Below are 15,326 nucleotides of genomic sequence, written 5' to 3' on the forward strand. Positions count from 1 at the left end.
GGCATACATGCTAATGCATGGCAAGCACTACGACAAGTGGCAAACATGCTAAAAACTTGCCATGCACTAGGACACATGGCTTATACACCAAAACATGGTGTAAGAACTCTAAGCCTATAAAAGGCACCCCCTTGCTCAATGGTAAGTGGACACTCTTCTTCCCCCCGTAAGCATGTTTATCTATATTAGTCTTGCTTAGATATCTGTGATACCGATACCTGACTTGACCGTCGGAGGGTGGCCCCGAGTCCTCACTCCGGGGCCCTTCTAACATTGTTTTCTATGAGTGCAGGCACCCATGAATAGGAGCTCTACCAACCTAAGCTGCTGGTTTTGCCGATAGCGCTCGTCCGAGGCCCAGATCCGGGTTTTGGCATCATCGGGAGGGGGGGGGGGGATACGTGTGGAGGAACTCCTAGTTACAGGAAGAGGGGTTCCAAGATGAAGCCTCCTCCAAGCCCGAGCTGACCACCAACCATACCAGCCAATATCCCACAAAAACAGTAGAGAAAAATATGGTGCATTTCCTTCGTCATTTCTTGTCCTCCTTTGGATGCAATCACCCTCTTTCCTGTGTATAAGCTGATTGTTTCATAGAGTGTCCCGGAAACAGCAATAGGTACCTGAAGAAGATGTAAACTGTTAAGACCACAATTTTTTGGAAAATGAAGCAGATACTGATCGCAAATTATTTCATGTTAGTAATATCAAAATAATAATCAACCTCCCCCTGTCTCAAAAAGGACTATGTTGTCTCTTACATGCTATTGCAAGTAAAGACAATACTGTGCTCATACACTTCTTCTACTGATGAAGATTAGTTGTGACTGACTTTTTGTTTAGTTTACTACTGATGGTTGGAAGTTGGAAGGGAGTATAATAGTGTTCAAAAGTCCAATTGAATAACTTCGAAACTCATTGGATTGACTTAACTTTGTCAAAGCTTGGGTCAAACTAAAGGGTAAGTGTGGGAATTTTGGTAAATTTCTAAAATAAATAATGATACTTCAGTTGGGGACTTCACCTGTAGTGAGTTCAGAACCCAGTATTCAACAGAGCAGGTTCTAGCATATGTCTGCATATGTATTGGAACAAAGAGATTATTATGTTCTGTTAGGAAAGTTGCCTTATTTCCCACCACCGTTGTGTGGTGTGGTGGGAAAGGCAAAAGGCAAAATAAAAAGTCTTTCTATTTAGGTTTTGGAAAAAGCCTAAATATAAAAACAGAGTTGGCATTCTCTCTTGAAAAGTGAGAACGTGCAAGAGTGAGAGAGAGAGAGAGAGAAAGAAAGAGAGAGGGAGAGAAGGAGAAGAAAAAAAGTGGGTTTTTTCTTGGATTCCTTTGGAGCTTTCTCTTGGGGTTCTTTTTCTTTTTGGGTTTTCTCATGTGGGTTTCTCTTGGGTTACTCTTGGGTACGGTCTTGGGTTTGAAAAGAAACTAAAGGGTTTTGGGTTTTGGTTTAAATCCATTGTAATCCTTGTGTATTGCGTTTCTCATAGTGGAAGATCGTGTTTGAACCATGTCTTGGGTACGGTCTTGGGTTTGAAAAGAAACTAAAGGGTTTTGGGTTTTGGTTTAAATCAATTGTAATCCTTGTGTATTGCGTTTCTCATAGTGGAAGATCGTGTTTCTCGCCCGTGGAGTAGGCTTGGCCGAACCATGTAAAATCTTGGTGTTCATCTTGTGGCATGTTTGTTTATTACTTTTAGCTTTTTCGTTAATTTATGCATGATCGGATTGGATTGCCCGGTGGATTTTCTCAATAAGTGGTATCAGAGCTCAGGTGGAGCGATCGTCAAGGCCGGGTGGAGTGATTGTGGGTGTTGTGGTTGGATCGCGGTTTGAGTGATCTTTGGGAGTAGAAAGATTGTCCAGGAAAGATTCCCGTTCGAGGTGGAGCGCTACACCGTGAAGTGCGGAGTAATCTGAGATGGCAGTAAAATCAAGTTCTACTCAGTTCAACATCGACAGATTTGACGGAAAGGGGAGTTTCACCCTATGGCAGATGAGGGTGAAGAACATCCTAGTTCAACAGGGCTTGGCTAAGGCGTTGAAGGGAAATGATGGGAAGCTGGAGAAGATGACAGGTGCCGAGTGGGAAGACATCGAGTCGAAGGTGGTAAGCACGATTCGACTATGTCTGGCAGATAGCGTTATGTTTAACATTATGGAAGAGGAAGACACGCCTAAATTATGGGAGAAGTTGGAAAAGCTTTATATATCAAAAAGCTTGGCCATCCGGTTGTATCTGAAGCAACAATTATACGAGCTAAAGATGCAGGAAGGTGGAGATCTTCTGGAACACATCACGGTGTTCAACGGGCTTGTGGATCAACTCCACAAGGTTGACGAAAAGTTGAAGAAAGAAGAAAATGTCATATCAAGCGGGATTGTCCAAAGCGAGCTGACCAGGTGGACAATGGTTCTACGAATACTGTGGCGGTGATAACGGATGAACAGAGCAAAGAGTTTGGAGACGTTCTAACAGTCTCCACAGATAATCACATTTATCCTCATGATGTGTGGATTTTAGATTCATGGTGCTCTGTTCATGTATGCTCCAGGAGGGAATATTTTGATACGTTCCAGGAGACAAGGGCTGGTGTAGTGTCCTTGGGTGGGGTCTACTTGTGACGTCACGGGAGTTGGGACGGTGAAGGTCAAGATGTTTGATGGAGTGGTTCGTACTTTGGGTGGTGTGGCGTATGTCCCAAAGATACGGAAGAATCTAATATCTCTTGGCCGGTTGGACTCAAGGGGTTGCAGTTAGGGGTGTAAACGGATCGAATTCGAAGCAGATTTGACTATATCCGAATTCGATTACAGTATACACTATTCGAATTCAGACTCGGATTTGAATTCGACGGATATTTAATATCTATTATCGAATTCGATTCCGACAGATCTTATTCGAATTCGGATATTATCCGTATCCGTCTGGTAAATTCGAACATTTTACTGCATTACTTTATCTTTCTTCTCCTTCTTACTCCTCGAATGAATTTTCCAAACCCTAAAACCAGACCACTACCTTCTCTTTTCAAAATTAACTCTCAAACCCTAAAATATATGAGATCCTCTTCTTCCTTTTAAAACAAAGTAGAAGAGAGAGAGAGAGAGAGAGAGAGAGAGAGAGAGAGAGAGAGAGAGAGAGAGAGAGAGAGAGAGAGAGAATAGTGGGTTTTTTCTTGGATTCCTTTGGAGCTTTCTCTTGGGGTTCTTTTTCTTTTGGGTTTTCTCTTGTGGGTTTCTCTTGTTACTCTTGAGTACGGTCTAGGGTTTGAGAAGCAAGGAAAGGGTTGCAGGTTTTGGGTTTTTGTTTAAATCCATTGTAATCCTTGTATACTGTGTTTCTCATAGTGGAAGATCGTGTTTCTCGCCCGTGGAGTAGGCTTGGCCGAACCACGAAAATCTTAGTGTTCATCTTGTGGCATGTTTGTTTATTACTTTTATCTTTTCCGTTAATTTGTGCATGATCGGATCTGATTGCCCGGCGGATTTTCTCAACATGTTCATTATAAAAACATGAAAAAATATAAATAAGCAAGTAGTAAGAAATAAATTGAGCATAAATGCCTATCTTAATGAGAATAAGAGCCCACCTTAACTCTCTGCACTCCAAGGAACAACACCCACACAAGTAGAAGCAGTGTAAGCTCTTTCCAATAAATGTTTTCCATGAGTGAAACCTGAATGATAATAATGATGATGATTGTGTTTTATGAGAATGGTTATGGCAGCGGTGGTAGTGGAGATGGTGATAATAGCCGTGGAAATGACAGAATGCTTAGTTTACCTCTTCATCTGATGAGAATTTGGCTGCTGCGTAAGCATTTGGAACATTTGGTAGCTTTTTGTACCCCATTTGTGGACTATCTGTAATCCGTAACAAGGCTAGATGATTTGAGTTTACATCTTGCATCATAATTTTATTAAGTATAGGAATTTATGCAACTTACTTTTTGTGGATGATAAACCAGCAACTATTTTGGCAGGACATGTGGTGCTCCATTATGTAAAAGGTAATTACAATAGGTAACTATGAAATACTATTGGTTTCTCCGCAGATGCCAAACATCATAAACAAATAGATTGATAGTGTGTATTTGCCATAATTCCTAAAGCAGTTAGTGAAGAACTGTCCTGAGGGGGGCATTGTCAATTTGATAAGTCTAGTGGGCATTCTTCCTACACTAGTGTTAACTTTGAAGTCTCTCGAAAGAAAACGCCCACGTGCAAAAAAAATTTATATCATGTGTATGTGGGGATCATTCTGCAAAGGGTTGTTTCATTTTCCTCTAAAATCCAAAATTCTTAGATTCGAAAGCATTTATTCTGCCCATTTTGGGAAAGTAAATTGTTGGGCTGTTTCTTCCAGTTTGGAATGTTAGGTGTTTGGATTTCAAAATAACATAAGGCACTGTCCACTACTTTTGCCATATTTCATTCCATCTTTCTCAGAGAAGTATAAAAAATCATATTTCTGGACTATGCTGGATTCAAGGTTTTAAATTTCGGTTTCGGTACTAGTTTCGGACCCCATGAAAATTGAAATTTCAACCGAAATCCTCGAAACAATGAAAAGATTATTTTATTCAATATAAAATTTCAGCTGAAATTACTGTTATTTCGGCCGAAATTTTGGTAAAATATTAAATTAATTAAAAAAAAAAAGGTTTTTTGGGTGAAATTTCGGAAAATCGAAATTTCGACCGAAATAAAGTACCGTTTCAGGTTTCAGTTATTTCGGTGTCGGTCTCCACCGAAATCCGAAATTTCGGATTTCGGTCTAAATTTAAAACCATGTCTGGATTACTTTCAGTATTCACAAGAAAGTGTAGATGTGGGTGAGTGATTTTCATATTATACACACCGTTTAGCTCTGAGGATGGCTCCAAGAGCTTGGCTCTAAGAGCTTGGCTGCTTCCTGGAATTCAAGAAAAGATGGTTGGTCTCTATTAATAAGATGTATGAACATGGTAGGAGGAAGTCAATTACAGTAAGTGAAGAACCTTGCCTTCTTCATTATAGTCTCTTTCTTCATGTCTCTATGCCTTTAATAAACGCCTTGGTTGATGTACCTACAATCATTAAGTACTACAGGTTAGTAGATTAGCTTCTGGTTAGATAAGATTGATGGAAATTCTAATATCCAACAGAGCAAATGATATCCGAATATTGAAGACGAATTATAAGCTTTAGGTAGATATCAGTCTGATAAAGAAACATCATGACAAGGGGATGAAACTGCCATTGCCCAAGAAAGTGAACAGGGTTCTAACAGAGAAGATGAAAGAAAATTGGATCTTGATGTAAAATATGGTCAAACTGTGCTATTTCTAGTTCCCAAGAAAGAAAAATGAGCATTTGAGAGAAAATATTAAATAGTAATATTTTTCTGACACAAAATTTCCATTGAACAACCTATAATTCCTCAAATGGAAAGACTGAAAGGTTGGTGAGGGAGGAGCAAAGAAGCAGAAAATCTCAACCCCCAATTAAGAAAATGCAACTTCCAACAGAGAAGATGATCAAAACAGAGAGGTTGATGGAAATGGTGCTATATGAGCTTCTGATAAAGAAATAATCCCAAGATAGTTTGGTAGCTTTGGTCAAGCACCCAAGGAAAAAACTGATCTCCGGATGGGAGACAATATTAAATTGAGCGAAATTAGTAGAGTTGAGCTTTTTGGTAGTGGGAGGATCACCAATGCTCCTTGACATTTGAACACCTATAAACAAACGTTGATACTATCTACAGAGATGGTAAAAAAGACACTCATGGAAATCATTTTTTTTTAAAACCTGGAATTTAGCAACGAAACCGGGGCGACATCAGGATTTTATTAGAGCTAAGGGTACTAAACATTCATGGAAATCTTAATAGTAATACCCCGAAAGAGAATGATGAGCAGAACACTGAGCATCCAATCCGCAAACATGACATTACAGGCAACTCCAATGCTGATGCCCAGCATGAGCATGGGTTGGAAGAACAAAGCAAGGTCGTAATAGAGTATTGGCAAATCCAACGTTGAGTGTCGAAGCATCAAATTGTAGTATACTGTTGATCCTGCCGCACCCATGATCATACCTGCAGAAATTTTACAAAATTGAAAGGATTAATTCGAATTCGAATTCTAAAACATAAGACCTCAATAACTCATGTAACTATCTGTTCTGAAAAATAATAATAAAAAGGAATAATTCGTCCTCGAACTCTAAAACACCACCATAAGACCTCAATAACTTATGGAACTATCTAGTCTGAAAAAATAAAAAAGGATTCATTCGAACTCGAATTCTAAAGCACCACAATATGACCTCAATGAAGTTGGTTAGATGAAGCAACCTAAATAAATTAGGCAACTTGATTAGATAAGCAATTAGGTTAGATTAGTATGTTCGTATCTTTATCTCTTTCCACAATCAATATTATCTTTCTATGTTTATCTTTTTGAGTGTTCTATAGGTTCATTGTAATTTATCCAAGAATCATAGAAATTCTCCTAAAATTTATCAAATGAAGCTTTTTCTCCATTGAGCTCAATTACTTGGATGAATTGTCGCATTTTCATATGGAGAGAGAGTGAGAGAAGTTACTGTTACATTTGGATATCAGGATATGGCCGTTGAAGACTTTGCATCAAAGCCTATGATGAGAGTAAGCATAGGGATGAAAATTCCGCCACCGCCGACACCTCCAATGCTTCCCAGAGCTGGCCCAAAGAAACCAATGATTGAACCCATCACCACCTTCCATCCAAACTTCATTTCCTATCAAATTCAATAAACCCATAGAAAAATTTAAAACACATGTAACTGAAATTGGTCACACAAATGATAATCAACTTCAGAGTATGCATCGATTTCTGAAATCCAAACAACTTCAGAGAGAGAGAGAGAGAGAGAGAGAGAGAGATGTTGAGAAAAATCCGCCGGGCAATCCGATCGGATTGTGCACAAATTAAACGGAAAAGATAAAATAAACAAGCCACAAGATGAACACCGAGATTTTACGTGGTTCGGCCAAGCCTACTCCACAGGCGAGAAACACGATCTTCCACTACGAGAAAAAGCAATATACAAGGATTACAATGGATTAATCTCAAACCCACAAACCCACAACCCATTCCTTTCACTCTCAAACCCAAGACCGTACAAGAGTAACCCAAGAGAAACTCACAAGAGAAATTCCCAAGAGACAACCCGAAAAGAAATCCCAAGAAGACCCCAAGAAGAAACCCAAAGAATAAACCCTTTTCTTCTTCTCCTTCTCTATTTTCCTCTACTTCTCTTTCTCTCTGCCCCCTTGAGGCAGCCGACACACCCCAACACTCTCTTGCCACACACAAGAGAAAATAATTGACTCTATCTCTTATACTTAGGTTTTCCCATAAAACCTAAAAAAACATTCTTTCTATATTGCCTTTTTGCCTTAGGTTTTTAGAAAACCTAAAAACCCAATTTAGAGGCTTTCTTATTTTTGCCTCTGTCTTTCCCACCCCACCACACCACACAACGGTGGTGGGAAATAAGATTTTCCATTGATGTTGCCACCGGTCCGCTATCGCCGTAAACCACCATTGGCCTTTTGAAGTGCCAGCTACACACCCTCGAATCACCTTGGTTCGACTCCTCCCGATTCGATCAACAAGGCCAATGCACATGTGTAGCTGCCAACCCGTTTACTCACCTAGTCAACTCTGGAGAGGGCATCCTCCCCAACGCAGGTACTGTCATCCTCTCACCATCGTCTGCAACCTAGAAACCTGTCTCTGCACCAACTGCAAAAGAGACTCTACGCGTGCACGCACTACCACTCCGTTTCCAACTAACCATCGAGATCTTAGGAACACTAGTCACCGTGTCCCCGACCAGACGATATAACTCCTCACACTTCTCTCCTTTCATCAGAACCATACAGCTGCTTGTGATTTTCATGGCTCTACTTGCAGCGGAAATCCTGCAACCCCTGGAGTCCAACCGGCCAAGAGACACTAGATTCCTTCGCATCTTTGGGACATACACCATACCACCCAAAGTACGAACCACTCCATCAAACATTTTGATCTTCACAGTTCCAACTCTCATGACGTCACAAGTAGACCCGTCACCCAAGGACACTACACCTGCCCTTGTTTCCTGGAACGTATCAAAATATTCCCTCCTGGAGCATATATGAACAGAGCACCCTGAATCTAAAATCCACTCATCATGAGGAGAAGTGTGATTACCTATAGAGACTGTGAGAACGTCTCCAACCTCTTCGCTTTGTTCATTCGTTACCGTTGCCACAGCATTCATAGCACCATTGTTCACCTGATCAGCTCGCTTTGGACAATCTTGCTTGATGTGGCCATATTCCTTACAACGGTAACACTGCACACCCTTTCCGCCGACCCTGGATCTTGACCTGCCTTTTCCTGATCCCCTGTCAGACGACCTTCCTCTTTGATTCCCGCCATGAACAACCAACCCTTGCTCTTCATTTCCACCAAGAACAGGTTTCTTCTGCATCTCATTCGATAAGAGCGACGCCGTGACTTCTTCTAACTTTATTGTATCCATACCGTACAATAAAGTCGTCACCAAGTTGTCATACGAATCAGGAAGAGAAGTAGGAAGTAAAAGAGCCTTGTCTTCTTTCTTCAACTTTTCGTCAACCTTGTGGAGTTGATCCACAAGCCCGTTGAACACCGTGATGTGTTCCAGAAGTTGCCGCTTCAGATACAACCGGTTGGCCAAGCTTTTTGACATATAAAGCTTTCCAACTTCTCCCATAATTTAGGCGTGTCTTCCTCTTCCATAACGTTAAACATAATGCTATCTGCCAGACATAGTCGAATCCTGCTGACCGCCTTCGACTCGATGTCTTCCCACTCGGCACCCGTCATCTTCTCCGGCTTCCCATACTTTCCTTCCAACGCCTTAGCCAAGCCCTGTTGAACTAGGATGTCCTTCACCCTCATCTGCCATAGGGTGAAACTCTCATTTCTGTCAAATCTGTCGATGTTGAACTGAGTAGAACTTGATTTTACCGCCATCTGAGATTATTCCACACTTCACGGTGTAGCGTTCCACTTCGAACGAGAATCTTTCCTGGACAATCTTTCTACTCTCAAAGATCACTCAAACCACGATGCAACCACAACACCCACGATCACTCCACCCGGCCTCGACGATCGCTCCACCTGAGCTCTGATACCACTTGTTGAGAAAAATTCCTCGGGCAATCCGATCCGATCATGCACAAATTAAACGGAAAAGATAAAATAAACAAGCCACAAGATGAACACCGAGATTTTACGTGGTTCGGCCAAGCCTACTCCACGGGCGAGAAACACGATCTTCCACTATGAGAAAAAACAATATACAAGGATTACAATGGATTAATCTCAAACCCACAAATCCGCAACCCTTTCCTTGCACTCTCAAACCCAAGACCGTAAAAGAGTAACCCAAGAGAAACTCACAAGAGAAAATCCCAAGAGACAACCCGAGAAGAAAGCCCAAGAAGAGCCCAAGAAGAAACCCAAAGAATAAACCCTTCTCTTCTTTTCCTTCTCTATTTTCCTCTACTTCTCTTTCTCTCTCTTTTTCTCTCCCCCCTTAAGGCAGCTGCCACACCCCAACACTCTTGCCACACACAAGATAAAAAAAATTGACTCTATCTCTTAGACTTAGGTTTTCCCATAAAATCTAAAAAAGCATTCTTTCTATATTGCCTTTTTGCCTTAGGTTTTTAGAAAACCTAAAAACCCAATTTAGAGGCTTTCTTATTTTTGCCTCTGCCTTTCCCACCACACCACACAACGGTGGTGGTAAATAAGGAAACTTTCCCAACAAGAGAGAGAGAGAGAGAGAGAGAGAGAGAGAGAGAGAGAGAGAGAGAGAGAGAGAGAGAGAGAGAGAGAGAGAGGGCAAACATAAACATGTTGGTGAGAAGGGTCGCTACTCTGGTGAAAGAAATTAAGGAGTTGAGCCAAGAAATCTTTGTGGGCAATCTCTTTTTTAACAGTTGTTTCAATATTCATTGGATCCAAGGGCCTTTCTGTCATAACCAACTCTATCAATAGAAGAATTAGAGTCCCACACAAGAGCCCAAAAGCTGCAATTTGCATTGACCACTTGCTTGCATGAATTCCCCCCATGGATTCAGTGATAGTCATGTCACGCCCGAAGCCACTCACAAACATATTAATTTACAATCACACGGCTTAGGGGTGCGACAGTGCCACATACCTATAAAGTTGCCTTCACAAGCATGCAAAACTAGCAATAAACAAAACCATGCTCAACAAACTAAATTCAAATAACCATTCAACCTCAAAATAAATAAATCAATTACAATCCATATTCAATTTCTCTTATCACCATGCTAAAGAAAATAAAGTAAATGAGTCTAAAGTCTCTAATACTCATTAATAACCTAAGAAAGCAAATAAAGAAATGTCCAGATAATCTTCCCTCGCTGCTCCAACGTCAAGCTGGAATCATGCCTCAGGATATGAAATTGTTAAATAAGGGTGAGCTAAACGCGCTCATATGATGTAATAAGAAACTACACTAACAGATATGGCATCAAAAGCAAAAGTAATAAAAAATATGGTAAGGCATTCAATGGTAACAGTAATCGGTAGTTCAAATGGCATCAATTTAGAAATAAGGCATCATTCAATTTCAATATTCGATATGGGTGTCAAATTCGATAGGTCGGAGTTTCTTGAGACATCGATAGTGATATGTTTATTGATTCGATATCTGTCTACTATATGACAGTAATTACACTGGCCAGTGGTATCTAAGTGCCAAAGGTATTAGGCATTTCCCCATTGACTAAGGGTTCAGAAATAAACTACCATCCTAAGAAAAACTGATTCGATATTCAGAAGGTTAGGTATTCAATAGCATGTGGTTAAAAAAGGTTTATAATGGGTGTAGAGTCTCAATCTATAAGGAATGATGGTTTTCAATATTCAATAGGGTGCAATAATCAATAATTTGAATTGGTTTTCAAACAATAAAGCATGTGAACAAAATAATATTGTAAAAAAGGGTTTGGGACAACCCATCAGTATAGTCCCTTATTACTCACCCCGATTGAAGTTCAAAATCCTTTTCATAGTACACCTTGGTCACCTACTGTAAATACCCAAAAATACCCTCAATTAAAATTTCATCCCCCTTTATTAAAAAGGGGCATTTTTGTCCGTTTGAATTTGACTCAGATTAGGACTTCTTAATAAAGCCTATAAATATATCGTTTTGAGGCTAAAACAAACCCTAAACGTTTTGTTCAGCCTTAGAAAAAGAAATCAGAGAAAGAAGAAAAGAAGACACAGGAGATCGTGACTTCAGAGTCGAAGCCATGAATCAAGGTGAGATTTATGTTGGTTTCGCATAAAAATTGTATAAGAATTTATGGATGAATTTAAAGATCCTTAATAAACTAAGAATTGAGTTTTGGAACTTTAAGAATTGAGGGTTGATTCATGCCCTAAAATCTTAGATTAAATTATGATAAATAAATCTAAGATTTCTGGAGCATGAAATTGGATTAGATGGATTCCTTTCGTCGATACGAGTCCAACCACGCGCGAATCGGAGCTAAAACGAAGAAGTTATGGCCTTTTGAAGTTTTCAGGACGAATCTAGATTTTTTCTGAAAAAAAAACCCAGTGTACGACCTTCGGACTTCCGAAGAGAGGCCAGTAGAATCGGTCCGAGGCCTTCGGACTTCCGAAGAAACCTTTGGACTTCCGAACCCTGAAAATGTGTAAAACTTTGAAAAATCATAACTTCTTCATCTCTTATCCGTTTTCGATGCTTTTGTACCCTATGGACTCGGCAGAAGACGTACTTTGTGATAAAAATAGATTTAGAAATGTTTGAAAACTTCATGATAATGGTAATTCTAAAAACACCCTTATTTGTTGTCTATGCCCTGGTCAAATCGGGATATTGAAACATAATCAGATTTAAGGAAAGAACGAACGACATTGAGAGGTACGTAATAACGTACTACTTCGGGTAATTGTAAACCCTTTTCCCTTTGAATCAGTATTGACTTTGAAAAACTATATTGACACCCTTGAACTTTTGAATTAGCTTTGAAGTCTAACATGCCATTTTGTTTCACCTACTGCTACTTTAGAACCTTTGAAACAACTGTATGAATATCTGTCTGGACTTTAGACCTTTGGGACCATCTTTTGAATTTTGAATCTTTAGTACTATTCGAATATTTAGAAGTATCTGAACCCTGAACCTTTGAAGTAACTACTCTGAACTCTGAATCCTTAGAATAACTGCTCTGAACTCTGAACCTTTAGAATAACTGTTTTGAATTCTGAACCTTGGAAATAACTGTTCTGAACTCCGAACCTTTGAAATAACTGTTCTGAACTCCGAACCGTTGAAATAACTGTTATGAACTCCGAACCTTGGAAATAATTGTTGTGAATACATGTTCTGAACTTTGAACCTTTGACACTAGCAGTTAGAATACTTTGAACTATTGGAACCATTTGAATACTTTGAACTATCTGAATATGAACCTTGGATACCTTTTGAACACTTCTGTGAAGGCTTGGACTATTTCTGGACCCTGCCATATGGGGGTAAAACAATTGGCAATTCTGGACCCACCGTGGGGGTAGTACACTAGAACTTCTGGCCCGTCAATGGGATAAAACGCTGGCCCTGTCGACTTGTATCTGTACTTTGAGGAACTAGTTCCAACACCGTGGACTGTCGGTGTATAAGCAATAACATGTCTTCTGAACCATGCCGATGACTCTGAAGTGTATATGAACTTTGAAAACCTTTGAATATGAACTCTAAAAACCTTTGAACATGGTCAGAACTCAGACTTTGAATTTCAAACCATATTTGACATGCACTTATAACTACTTTGTGCCTATTGATTTAGCTAAGACCTCATAACTCAACTTTGATTTTGACTATCGGACCCTATTGAACCTTGGCATGCTTAGACTGTACTTAGAGTAGTGCTTTATTATGTACTGAGCTTTTCAGCTGACTGTGGTTATTTAATATTTTTTAGGTCTTGGCCCTCGTGAAAAAAAGAGGAACATGACATTTGGCCTTTGAACTGGACTTTGGCTTGGAAATTAGTTTAGTTATTTCAGATTCTTTAGGAAGTGAGTTTTTGAATAAGATGTAAAGACCTTAATATTTATTTTGTTTTGACTATTGGGGAGAGATGAGATTTTGATTTGACTCTGATGGGTCCGCACTAATTGAGAGTCTGATATATTTAGTTATGAATGCCAGGTTATTTCTGTTATTTCTTGTAGCCTTGTACATTTGTGGGACTTGTCTTGCAGGTGTACGACGCTATCATGTCTTACGCCCAGGGTGGGGTTTGGGGCGTGACACCTGCAATCAATATTATCAATATTCCCCATAAGTTCTATTATTAATATCAGTCCTATAAAGCATATATATCCTTCCACTGACACAAGATACCCTTTGGTGCTCGATCGGAAAAGAATCGGTAAACCGTCATATGGTTCTTTTTAGTATTTTGGAATTATCATTGTTATAAAGTTTCCAAAATTTTTTGAAACTATTTTTAACAGAAAGAACACGTTTCCGGCATGTCTGTAGAGTATAAGAGCGTAAAAAATGGACGAGAAACGAAGAAGTTATGAATTTTCGAAGTTTAAGCTGTCCGGGGAAAAACTGACCTGCCAGACATTCGGGAACCTCGCCGGACGTCCGAAAAACTTTCAGTTTGCTCGATTACTTTTAGTCGGACGTCCACCATTTTTTACGGTCATCCACCCCCGTGCGGACCCAGTTTTTTCCCAAAACAGAATTTTTTCACCGTTTTTTACACTAAAAGGGTCATAACTCATTCGTATGACATCCAAATCGCGGGTGGCTGGATCTGTTGGACTCGTATCGACGATAGGAATCCATCTAATCCAATTTCACGCTCGAAAATCCTCAGATCTAATTACCAAAAATTAATCAAATCTTTTTAGGGATCGATCTAAATCTCAATTATAGTTCTAAAATCAAGTTCTTTTAGGGATCCATGAATTCATCCCTTAGATCAATTATACACCAAGTTCTAACCTATTTAATCTTTATCAAATTCTATCAATCTTGTTTTTAGTTCTTTTCAAACGATGAATACTCAAAGTTCTTACCCAGATTTGCGGTCGAAGGCTTTGCAATCGCTCTTCCGATTTTTTGGTCTTGATCTTCTTCTCCTTCAATTCGGTTTTCTCTCTCTTTTAGGGCTACAAAAGATATTAGGGTTGAATTATGTTCTGCAGAACCTTAAAGAGTATATTTATAGTTTTCTATCAGTGTCCTAACCTTAATGGGTTTTATAAAGACAAAAACATCCTCCCCTCTTAAGGGTGGATGAAAATTTAAGTAAGGGTACTTTGGGCATCAAAATTTCGTGTGTATACAAGCCACTTGGCAAAAAATATAGTCAACTCTCTTTCTTAGAAGGGAACACAGAAAAGAAAGAGGGAGAGGAATGTTTGGATTTGTATTGCTTATTTATTTTCTTCTTGCACACACATGGGTTGCTTGCTTTCATTACAACGTGGTTTCTACCTTTTCCATTTACTTCTGCGTGTTTGGTATGGCTGTGAATAAATTAGGCCACGTTTGGATACCCACAAAATTTAGATTTGGATTTAGTTGATATTTTGAACTGGATCAGGTCATTAGATTTCCAAATCAGCTACAATAGTGCAAAAAATTCCGATTTTCAAATCTGTTCTGGGAGACATTATTTGGAAATCAATATTTGTGGCAACTTCCTTCACCTTCACTGCTCTTTGACGTTGCTTCGGCAGCAGGAGACATCCCTCCCTCCCTCCCTCTCTCTCTCTCTCTCTCTCTCTTAAAACAGGATCATGAAGATTATTAATGTATTTTGTATCCAAAACTCAAATCCAAATCAAAATACAAATGCATGAGATATCCAACCGGGCCCTAAGGAAATCAATAAATTCACACCACCATACTGTTTTGATAATGACAGCCCTTACTTGACTAAAGTATTAAACACTCCATTTTACTAGCTGTTGATGGATTGATAGGGGAATCATATCATAATGTGGGAAGCTCTAACCATGAAAAGCTTGACCAAGGCCCGCCCACATGATGATGACATGATCTAGATCCTTCATCCAAAGGCTCTCAACTCATTCGAATATTTCTAGCCGTTCAATCTTGAAAATTTTAATATAAACAGGTGTTAATCATCTATTTGCAAGCCATTAATCTAATAATTAAGACCGTAGTTACAAACTTTGAATTTGGCAACCAA

At 39.5% G+C, this 15,326-nt stretch overlaps 1 pseudogene; it reads right to left on the reverse strand.

Annotated features, from left to right (window-relative positions):
* The window catches only part of LOC143846517 (sulfite exporter TauE/SafE family protein 3-like), a 34,089-nt pseudogene extending 20,293 nt beyond the window's left edge, over positions 1 to 13,796 (reverse strand).
* Positions 13,797 to 15,326: the final 1,530 nt, after the last annotated feature.

The sequence above is a fragment of the Tasmannia lanceolata genome, unplaced genomic scaffold (assembly GCF_043159265.1).
Source record: "Tasmannia lanceolata isolate RefF3 unplaced genomic scaffold, GAP_Taslan_0.1 ptg000015l, whole genome shotgun sequence".
Classification (NCBI taxonomy): domain Eukaryota; kingdom Viridiplantae; phylum Streptophyta; class Magnoliopsida; order Canellales; family Winteraceae; genus Tasmannia; species Tasmannia lanceolata.